The sequence below is a fragment of the Felis catus genome, chromosome X (genome assembly GCF_018350175.1).
Source record: "Felis catus isolate Fca126 chromosome X, F.catus_Fca126_mat1.0, whole genome shotgun sequence".
NCBI lineage: Eukaryota > Metazoa > Chordata > Mammalia > Carnivora > Felidae > Felis > Felis catus.
The window spans coordinates 74,168,590-74,179,401 of record NC_058386.1 but is presented as its reverse complement, the minus strand read 5'-3'; the positions used below and the strand labels follow the sequence as shown (position 1 = coordinate 74,179,401).

The 10,812-nt window shown below is 37.5% G+C and overlaps 1 pseudogene; it reads right to left on the bottom strand.

Moving 5' to 3' along the window:
* Positions 1-1,158: 1,158 nt before the first annotated feature.
* Positions 1,159-1,385, bottom strand: LOC109496378 (annotated as a pseudogene).
* Positions 1,386-10,812: the final 9,427 nt, after the last annotated feature.

Genomic DNA, 10,812 nt, shown 5'->3' with positions numbered 1-10,812 from the left:
TAGAAGAGTAAATTTTTCTCTAATTAGAGAGATAATGAAAGACTTACTGAAACTTTAGGCAATTGTACATTAAATCAAGCCGTTACTATACCAAGTTTTGAAATAATAAGGTGCTGACCTAAACCCATGAAGAGGATGTCAAACACTAATCTTACATCATTGCAAAACTAAAAAGTATTCCACAAGAGAAGCAAAATATTTGTGTAAATAAACTGAACTACCCAACTTCTGTGTTTCAAAAGACAAACTTTGAGACTGGCTACGCAATCATGCAGAGAAAAAAATTCTGAGCAAAACTTCTTCCTATTGTCTATTCCTATTTTATGTCTTTGTGTTTACATGTGGGTTCTTTTTTTTTATAGCTAGATAGCACTACAAGACTTTGTTGGTTGATAACTGTCCAAAAGCATGGTCAAGTTTAGCTACAAAATATGGAATTCTCAGAAATGTGGCAAATTCCAAATCAAGGGATAAAAAAGTTGAATTGTAGACAGTCAATAAATGACTACTATCATTACTATTAATAACTAGCATTTAATAAGAATTATTGTGTGTTGGGGTGTTTTACATCTATTAATGCATTTAATATTAACAGTAACCAGAGTTACCATTATCAAATGGGAAAACTGAATTTAATAGAGACTATGTAACTTGCTAAATTTCAAATATCTAGTAAATGGTGGTATCCAGGATTTAACTCTAGGTTTTTATAATGTTGAATGTATGAATTTTCATACTAAAATGACTTTTACACAAAAATATTAGAAAGACAAAAGAAAATAACTCACGAAAGAGTTTAGAATTGTAATAGATTTTAAATTTTGGTTCAAAACACTCTCTAGATGTTTATTCACTGCTTTTGTATCCAATGATTCCAACTGAGAAATGATTTATATTTTACAGACCAATGGAAAATACTCTTAATAGTTATTGTGAGTTTATGACCCTGTTCAATATATTATGAACTGAGAAACAGTATTAGAGAAAAAGAAAAGATTTTTATTTTTTATTTTTTTACTATTACAAAAGTTTATTTTAACAAAAAAGCTGAATATGCAAATGCATGCTACCTGTTTTTTATATTGTAGTAAAACAGGTACTATGAAGAGGAGAGATATGTAGAAGCAGTTGGTTTCTTCCAGTGATCACACCCATTGTTTATACTCGTTCAAAGGCTTCTATCATGGTGATACTATTTCCTTGCATTACCAATATTCCAATACTTCTGGGCCACTAGTTGTCATCTCCACACATTCACCTGTCACAAGATTCATAAAGGGATTGAACCCTTGCAATGTTCCTTGGATATGTCTGCCACCATTTAATTTCAATAATAATTTCTTGTCAATAAATGTTTTCAACTCAGGAGGGTGAGCTTGATTCATGGTGTCTATGCTGCAAGATCAAAGATGCCTCCAAAAGGGAGAGAAATTTTTAAAAAGAACTGTTCTTTTAGTGAACAGAAATGTCTGTATTTGTAGACCCCAGAGTTTGGGCTCTTTAAACAAATTAGTAGAGGGGTGTCTGGGTGGCTTAGTCAGTTAAGTGTATGAATTAGGCTCAAGTCATCATCTCACAGTTTGTGAGTTTGAGCCCCGCATTGGGCTCTGTGCTGACAGCTCTGAGCTTGGAGCCTGCTTAGCATTCTGTGTCTTCCTCTCTTTCTCCACTGCTCCCCCACCCGTGCTCTGTCTCTTTTTCTCTTAAAAATCAATAACCATTAAAAAAAGAAATTAGTAGAATGATAAAAAAAATCTGAGACAGGAATGTGGAAATATCCTTTATAGATTAAAAAAATGAAGAAACCTTTAAAGACATATCGAACTATTTTTGTCTATCAGTATGTCTTCAACCAAATGTTTCCTGAGGGTCAAGGGTGGGCAACAATTTCAAAACAACAGATAATAACATATTGCTTCCAATTAACATTTCCTCACTCTTGTCTGTATCGTATTTCCACTCTCTAATTCCAAAGTTTAAAACCTAGCAGTTTTACAGATCACTTTCTTCTTTTCTGTCCCTAACTGCAATTTCCACTGACTGTGTGTTTGCTTGTCTTTGAGACATGAACATTTTATTTCTATTTTTGGCACTGAACCCTAAATTGAACTTTTCAATGTAGAAGACACAGTAAATAAACATCTATCAGAGATTTGTTCTTTCTTTATTTATTTTAGAAAGAGAGAGAGACACAGAGAGAGAGAGGGAGAAAGAGAGTGGGGGAGAGGGGCAGAGGGAGAGAGAGAATCTTAAGTAGGCTCAGCATGGAGCCGATTGCAGGGCTCAATCCCATGACCCTGGGAACATGACCTGATCCAAAATCAAGAGTCAGACAGTCAACCAACTGAACCACCCAGGCACCCCTACATACTGGTTATTTGATGACTATAGGGACTTCATGAGATTAAAAATTCAGAAATAAAGTTCCTTGGTTTAGCAGAACCAAGAGAAGAGTTTACAAAATCTGCCTATTCTAAATATCTTAAAATGTGAAGTGCAAAGTAACTTCACTTTTCTAAAAATTCTTTCTGATACTGGTCTCAGAGCAGTTTTGACCCTAGTAGAGTCCCAAATTAAAGGAACTAATAATACCAATTCACTAACAGAAAAACAAATCACTTTTTCATAATTTCATAATGTCTTTCAGAATGACCTAAAAATTCCTGATAATGTTTAAATAAGTTTTTAAAGTTTATTCATTTTGAGGCAGAGAGAACACATGCAGGGGAGGAGCAGAGAGAGAGGGAGAGATAGAGTCCCAAGCAGGCTCTGCACTGTCAGTGCAGAGTCCAGTGCAGGGCTTGATCTCAGGAACTGCAGGATCATGACCTGAGCAGAAACCAAGAGTAGGATGCTTAACCGACTGAGCCACCCAGGCATCCCTGTTTAATTACATTTCTAAGTGAAATGAACTATTGAGTACATAATCACAGATAATGTCGTTTTATGAAATGAAGTTTCACATTATTTTAGGAAAAGCATTACATCATATTTTAAATTGTCTTGGATATAAAGAAGAATCTAATCTGGGAACTTCTTTGGGAAAGTAAGTTTTGACTGACTAACTAGTAAAACTCAACATTTACTGTTTACTATTTAGCCAGGTTTCTAGATTTCTCTGCATCTTAAGCAATTTTCTTATGGTATTGTGGAAACTAGTTTCATTCAATGTGTCAGCAGAGGTAAAGGATGATTTATAATAAACATATCATTTTTGGGTGCCTGGGTGGCTCAGTTGATTAAGCAGCTGACTTCAGCTTAGTTCATCTTGTGGTTCAGGAGTTTGAGCCATGAGGGTTCTGTACTGACAGCTCGAAGCCTGGAGCCTAGTTCGGATTCTGTGTCTTCCACTCTCTCTCTGCCCCTCCGCTACTCATGCTCTGTCTCTTTTTCTCTCAAAAATAAATAAACATTTAAAAAATAAAAGAAACATATTTATTTTGTTTATAAAATGTTTACTTTCTTTTTAAAAATGTTTATTATTATTTTTTGAAAGAGAGACAGAGAGTGCAAGCAGGGGCAGGGCAGAGAGGCTCGGTCCCATGACCAAGACCTGAGCTGAAATCAAGAGTCAGACGCTTAAGTGACTGAGCCAACCAAGTGCCCCTATACGATGTATACAATGTTCCTTTAAAATAAAATCAGAGGACATTGCTGGAAGTGAGTAAAAGTTTTTAAACATATGACCTAAGTGCACATGTTCAAATTATAACTTCCATAAAAATGGCTTAGAAATAATGTAATTATTCAAAAGTAATTCAAAAGGTCATTCATGTGTGTGGGCATGTGTGTAGAGAAATAGAGAGAGAGAGAGAGAGACAAGAGACAGAGGACAAATTTTTTCTTTCCTCTATTGAAATATCTTTACTTTTACCTGCCCTACCAGGGTAGTTAATTTCACCTACCAGAATAGGTAAAAGTAAAGATATTTGCTCTTTAAAAATATTAAAAAGAAAGAATATTACTTTGTTCCTTACATCCCTCATACTCCCTCGTGTATATCAGTATATTGACCTCAACTGATAAAAAAGCAAAATTCTAGTTACAGAGTAAGCCAAGCACTGTTATACCTGTTACTTTGGTTTTAATGTCCTTTCCTCTGCTTCTCTTTCTAGAAAATGCTTAACCACTCTTTAAACTCAACTGAAATATTCATTGTTTCATAATTTTTTTCAGTTATTCTCACATTATTATTTTCCTACCATTTTGTAAATTTTAGACAAAACATTAAATTATTTTCTGATTCATAGTTTCCTCCTCTTACTCCCATACTACTATGAATTTGTCTAAAGGAAACACTATGACCAATTTATAATCTTCAGCATCTAGCACAGTTAAAGGCACAACAGAGTCTCAGAGAATTTGATGACTAAACCATATCAGGTTCATTACTTCCCTTAGGAACTAAAATTTGGGCATTAATACCAACAGGGTACTAATAATTTGTTCTACCAATAAAAGCAACAGGGGCACCTGGGTAGCTAAGTCAGTTAAGGGACTGACTCTTGATTTTGGCTCAGGTCATGATCTCATGGTTCATGAGATCCAGCCCTGTGTTGGGCTCCACACTGATAGCACAGAGCCTGCTTGGGATTTTCTCTCCCTCCCTCTCTCTCTCTCTCCCTCTGCCCCTCCCCAACTCATTCTCTCTCTCTCTCTCTCTCTCTCTCTCTCTCTGTCTCTCTCAAAAAACTAAATAAACATTAAAAAAATAAAAGCAACATTTACACTACACTCATTTTCCAAGTTCATCTGAATAAAACAAAGAGAAGTAAAGTGCATTCTTATTTTGATTGCTATACTTTCATTAATTGTCTGAGTTTTTTTCTCAACTCTCCATTTTTTTAAAGAAGGTATAGCAACAATAAGTGAAAAACAATGCCCTGAAACTAAATGATTCTATTATTTCCAACATGGATATTATGGATCAAGGTCACTTCTCTGAGGCCGGTTCTGTGAAACTTAAATTATTCAGATGACTCCAGTCAATAATTAAGGAAGTAATCTAGCTAGCAAACAAATAAAAAGACGGTTGTTAAGAAAAGAGGGTTCATGGTGAGGAGTCAACATGGCAGAGAAGTAGGAATACCAGAATTTTCTCACCCCTCAAACACAGCAGTATTAAGATCAGAACACCTGGAATTCTAGGAATCCAAGCTACAATCTGACAGAAACATCTCCAGGGGAGTTCATAGACAGCTTGGCAGGAAAGTGGTGTGTGTTTGTCAATTGGGAGAGAGAAAATAGGCATAGAACAGTGGGGGGGGGGATCCCCTTCGGTGGACAAACAAAATGAAGAGAAAGAGAGGCTGTGAAAGTGTGGGATTGTATTTTGAAAAGAGAAAAACCTCTCTGGACCATGGTCCAGAAAACGAAGAATACAAAGGGAGCCAATTTCTAATTTACAGCCTTAGGAGTGAAGACCTGAGATTTCAGGATTGCATAAGTATCTACGGACCAGAGTCGCTGCTGGTGCATGAGCCTATGCTGCTGCCAGTGCACCTTTGCCACTGCCTGTATGTGCTCCTGTGGGTAGATGAGCTTGGTAATGCTCTCTGGGGGGACACACTGCGAGAAAGCCGTCCCCTCCATCCAGTACTGTGAGAAAAGAACTCTTGAAGAACAAAAGATCCTGCAGGCACAAGCCAGAGGCCCTTTGTTGGATAGGCAGAGTGGCGCTATTCCTGGTCCACGAGGAATGGGATCCTTTAAGCATCCAGTTTTGAATCCCAGTTGAGTGCTGGGGAGGCACAGGAGACTATAGAGCAGAACAAACCAGCCCACCCTCGGCCATGCTGCTCTGAGAGGGCTGCCTGAACAGCATGATTTGGGACATGATTTGGGGAGGAGAGATTAGGGTGTCACCATTTTCCTCCCCATAACCAACATGGTGGGGCTTTAGGGAACAGGGAAGCAGCCCTCAGTGGAGGCAGAACCACTTACACAAAACTCCACTACTCTGATCCTAGTAACTGCGTATCTACTGGAGGGAGATTGACACTCACTGAACCAGTCAGCCCCTCCTCCAGACCAGAACAACCACCATTTCCAAGGCACCAACAGGCAAATGTCCTGTGGATTTGTATGTTAGTCTGTTTTATTGTTGTTGTTGTTGTCGCTCCTGCTACTATTGTGGTTTTCTTTTTATTATTATTTTTTTTCTTTTCTTTCTTTCTCTCTTTTCCCTGCCTTATATTTCTACTCTCCTATTTTAAGTCTGTTCTTTTGTTGTTGTTGTTTAATCAGGCACATTAACTCTATTCTTTTTACATCTTTTATGTATCTCCTTATTTTCTTCTCTCTCTTTCTGGATTAAGCCCTATAGTTTCTTTGGTTCTCTGCCTGGTCTTTCTATCTGCTTCTATCATTCCTCTTGTAGTTTAGAATAAGGTTTCATTTCCTCCCCTTCTCCTTTTTTCCAAGGTTACTTCAATGAACAAATCAAAGTACACGTGGTGGATGTTCCAATCCACCTCTATGAGTAGTGAGATAAAGCAGCCAAAACACAACAGCAGAGTGCATGTAACACACTCCAAAACCAGTTCCTGAAGTTCCAGGCCCTGGCCAGTGTATGTATGACCCCTACTTAATATTGTAGTACTCACAGGTGCAAGATATGTAACAAGCAATTAAAACATGTAAAGAACAGAAAACTAGCCAAAATGACCAAACAGAAGAGCTTTTTGCAAGAGAAATTCCAGGAAGAAATTATAGGCAGAAAATTGTTCAAAACGGATATAAACACTATATCTGATCAAGACTTTAGAATCATAGTTATAATACTAATAGCTGGACTTGAAAAAAGAATAGAAGACACAAGAAAAATTGATTGCTTCAGTGACTGAGAAACTAAGAAATAGTCATGATGAATTAAGAAATTCTATATATGAGGTGCAAAATAAACTGGTTGCAGTGGCAGCAAGGATGGGAGAAGCAGAGGAGAGAATAGGTGAAATAGAAGATAAAATCAAGGAAAATGGTGAGGCTGAAAAAAAGGAGAGAAAGAAAATTAGTAGGCCATGAGAGAAGAATGTGAGACCTAAGTGATTCAATGAAATGAATTAATATCCATATCACAGGAGTTCCAGAACAGGAAGAAAGAAAGAAAGGGGGAAAAGATTTATTTGAACAAATTATAGCTGAGAACTTTCCTAATCTGGGGAAGGAAATAGGCATCCAAGTCCAGGAGGTACAGGGAACTCCTTTCAGAATCAACAAAAACTGGTCAACACCACGACATTTGATAGTGAATCTGGCAAAATACAAAGATAAAGAGAATTTTGAAAGCAGCTAGGGAAAACGGGATTTACCCTACAAAGGTTGACACATAAGTGTAGTAGCAGATTTATACACTGAAACTCAGCAGGCCAGAGGGAGTGGCAGGAAATATTCAATGAGCTGAATAGGAAAAATATGCAGCCCAGAATCCTTTATCCAGCAAGGCTGTAATTTAGTATAGAAGGAGAGATAAAAGTTTCCCAGACAAACAAAATCTAAAGGAGTTCATGACAACTAAACCAGCCCTGCAGGAGATCCTAAGGGGGACTTTATGAGTGGAAAGCAGCAAAGACTACAAAGGACCAGAGTCAACATCACAAGCATGAAACCTACAGAAAACACAATGATGCTAAATCCATATCTTTCAATAGTCACTCTGAATGTAAATGGACTAAATGCCTCAATCAAAAGACATAAGGTATCAGAATGGATAAAAAAAAACAAGATCCATATATATGATGTCTACAAAATACTCATTTTAGATCTGAGGATACCTTCAGATTGAAAGTGAAGGGATGGAGAACTGTCTGTCATGCTATGGGATATTAAAAGAAAGCTGGCATAGCCATACTTATATCAGACAAACTAGATTTTAAAATAACTACAGTACCAAGAGATAAAGAAGGACATTATATCATAATTAGGGGGTCTGTCCATCAAGAAGAGCTAACAATTATAAATGCTTAAGCCCCCAATGTGGAATTATAGGGGACTTTAATAATCCACTTACAACAGTGGACAGATAATCTAGGCATAAATAAATAAATAAACAAAACCTAACTTCATACCTTAAGGAACTAGAAGCAGAGCAGCAAAGAAACCCCAAAGCTAGCAGAAGAAGAGACATAATAAAGATTAGAGCAGAAATAAACAATATAGAATCCAAAAAAACAATAAAAAACAGAACAGATCAATGTATGTAAGAGATTTTTTTTTTGAAAGAGTAAATGAAATTGAAAAACTCCTAGCCAGACTTCTCAAAAAAAAAAGAGGACCCAAATAGATAAAATCACAAATGAAAGAGGAAAGATCACAACCAATACCACAGAAATACAAACAATTATTAGAGAATACTATGAAAAATTATATGCCAACAAATTGGATAAAATGGACAAATTCCTACACACCCACACAGTACCAAAACTCAAATGGGAAGAAATAGAAAACTTGAAAAGACCCATAACCATGAAGAAATTGAATTTATAATAAAAAGTCTCCCAACAAATAAAAGTCCTGGTCCAGATTACTCCCCAGGGGAATTCTACTAGACTTTTATTTATTTATTTATTTTTAATTTTTTTTTTCAACGTTTATTTATTGTTGGGACAGAGAGAGACAGAGCATGAGTGGGGGAGGGGCAGAGAGAGAGGGAGACACAGAATCGGAAACAGGCTCCAGGCTCTGAGCCATCAGCCCAGAGCCTGACGCGGGGCTCGAACTCACGGACCGCGAGATCGTGACCTGGCTGAAGTCGGACGCTTAAACGACTGCGCCACCCAGGCGCCCCTCTACTAGACTTTTAAAGCAGAGTTAGTACCCATTCTTCTGAAGCTGTTCCAAAAAATTGAAACAGAGGGAAAGCTTCCAGACTCATTCTACGAAGCCAGCATTAGCTTGATTCTGAAACAAAGACCCCACTAAAAAGGAAAATTACAGGTCAATATCTCTGAAGAACACTGATGCTAAAATTCTCAACAAGATACTAGCAAATCGAATTCAACAGCATAAAAAAAGAATTATTCACCATGATCAAGTGGGATTCATTCCTTGCCTACAGGGCTGGTTCAATATTTGTAAACCAATCAATGTGATTCATCATATTAATAGAAGAAAGGGTAATAACTATATGATCTTGTTAATATATGCAGAAAAAGCATTTGATAAAATACAGCATCCTTTCTTAAAAAAAATCCTCAATAAAGTTGGGATAGAAGGAACATACCTTAACATCATAAAAGCCATATGTGAAAGTCCCACAGCTAATATCATCCTAAATGAGGACAAACTGAGATCTTTCCCCCTGAGATAAGGAACAGGACAGGGATGTTCACTCTCACCATTTTTGTTTAACGTAGTGTTGGAAGTCCTAGCCTCAGTAATCAAACAACAAAATAAAATGCATCCTTGGGGCACCTAGGTGGCTCAGTCGGTTAAGCATCCAAGTTGGGGTCAGGACATGTCCTCACAGTTTGTAAGTTTGAGCCCTGCATTGGGTTCTGAGCTTATAGTTCAGAGCCTAGAGACTGCTTTGGGTCCTGTGTCTCCCTCTCTCTCTGTCCCTCCCTCATTTGCACTCCGTCTCTCTTTCTCTTAAAAATAAATAAACATTAAAAAATGCATCCAAATTGGCAAAGAATTCAAACTTTTAGTTTTCACAGATGACATGATACTCTACATGGAAAACCCAAAAGACTCCACCAAAAAACTTCTAGAACTGAAACATGAACTCAGTAAAGTTGTGGGATATAAAATCAATTGCATTTCTATACACCAATAATGAAGCAACAGCAACAGGTATTAAGGAATCCATCCAATTTAAAATTAAATCAAGAACCATAAAATACTTAGAAATTAACCTAACCAGGGGCGCCTGGGTGGCGCAGTCGGTTAAGCGTCCGACTTCAGCCAGGTCACGATCTCGCGGTCCGGGAGTTCGAGCCCCGCGTCAGGCTCTGGGCTGATGGCTCGGAGCCTGGAGCCTGTTTCCGATTCTGTGTCTCCCTCTCTCTCTGCCCCTCCCCCGTTCATGCTCTGTCTCTCTCTGTCCCAAAAATAAATAAGCTTTGAAAAAAAAAATTTTAAAAAAGAAATTAACCTAACCAAAGGTCTGTATGCTGAAAAGTATAGAAAGCTTATGAAAGAAATTGAAGAAGACACAAAGAAATGGGAAAACATTCAATGCTCATGGATTGGAAGAACAAATATTGTTAAAATGTCGATACTACCCAAAGGAATCTACACATTCAATGCAATCCCAATAAAAATAGCACCAGTATTCTCGAAACTAGAACAAGCAATCCTAAAATTTATATGGAAGCACAAAAGACCCCGAAGAGCCAAAGTAATGTTGAAAAAGAAAACCAAAGCTGGAGGCATCACAATCCCAAACTTTAGCCTTTACTACAAAGCTATAATCATAAAGGCAGTATGGTATTGGCACAAAAACAGACATATAGACCATTGGAATAGAATAGAGAACCCAGAATTGGACCCACAAATGTATGGCCAACGAATCTTTGATAGAACAGGAAAGAGTATCCAATGGAAAAAAGGCAGTCTCTTTAGCAAATGGGGCTGAGATAACTGGACAGCAGCATGCAGAAGAATGAAACTGGGCCACTTTCTTACACCACACAAAAAGAGAAATTCAAAATGGACGAAAGACCTAATTGTGAGACAGGAAACCATCGAAGTCCTAGGGAAAAAAAAAAAAAACAGGCAACAACGTCTTTGACCTAGGCCACAGCAACTCCCTGCTTGACACGACTCCAAAGGCAAGAGAAATAAAAGCAAAATGAACTATTGAGACCTCAT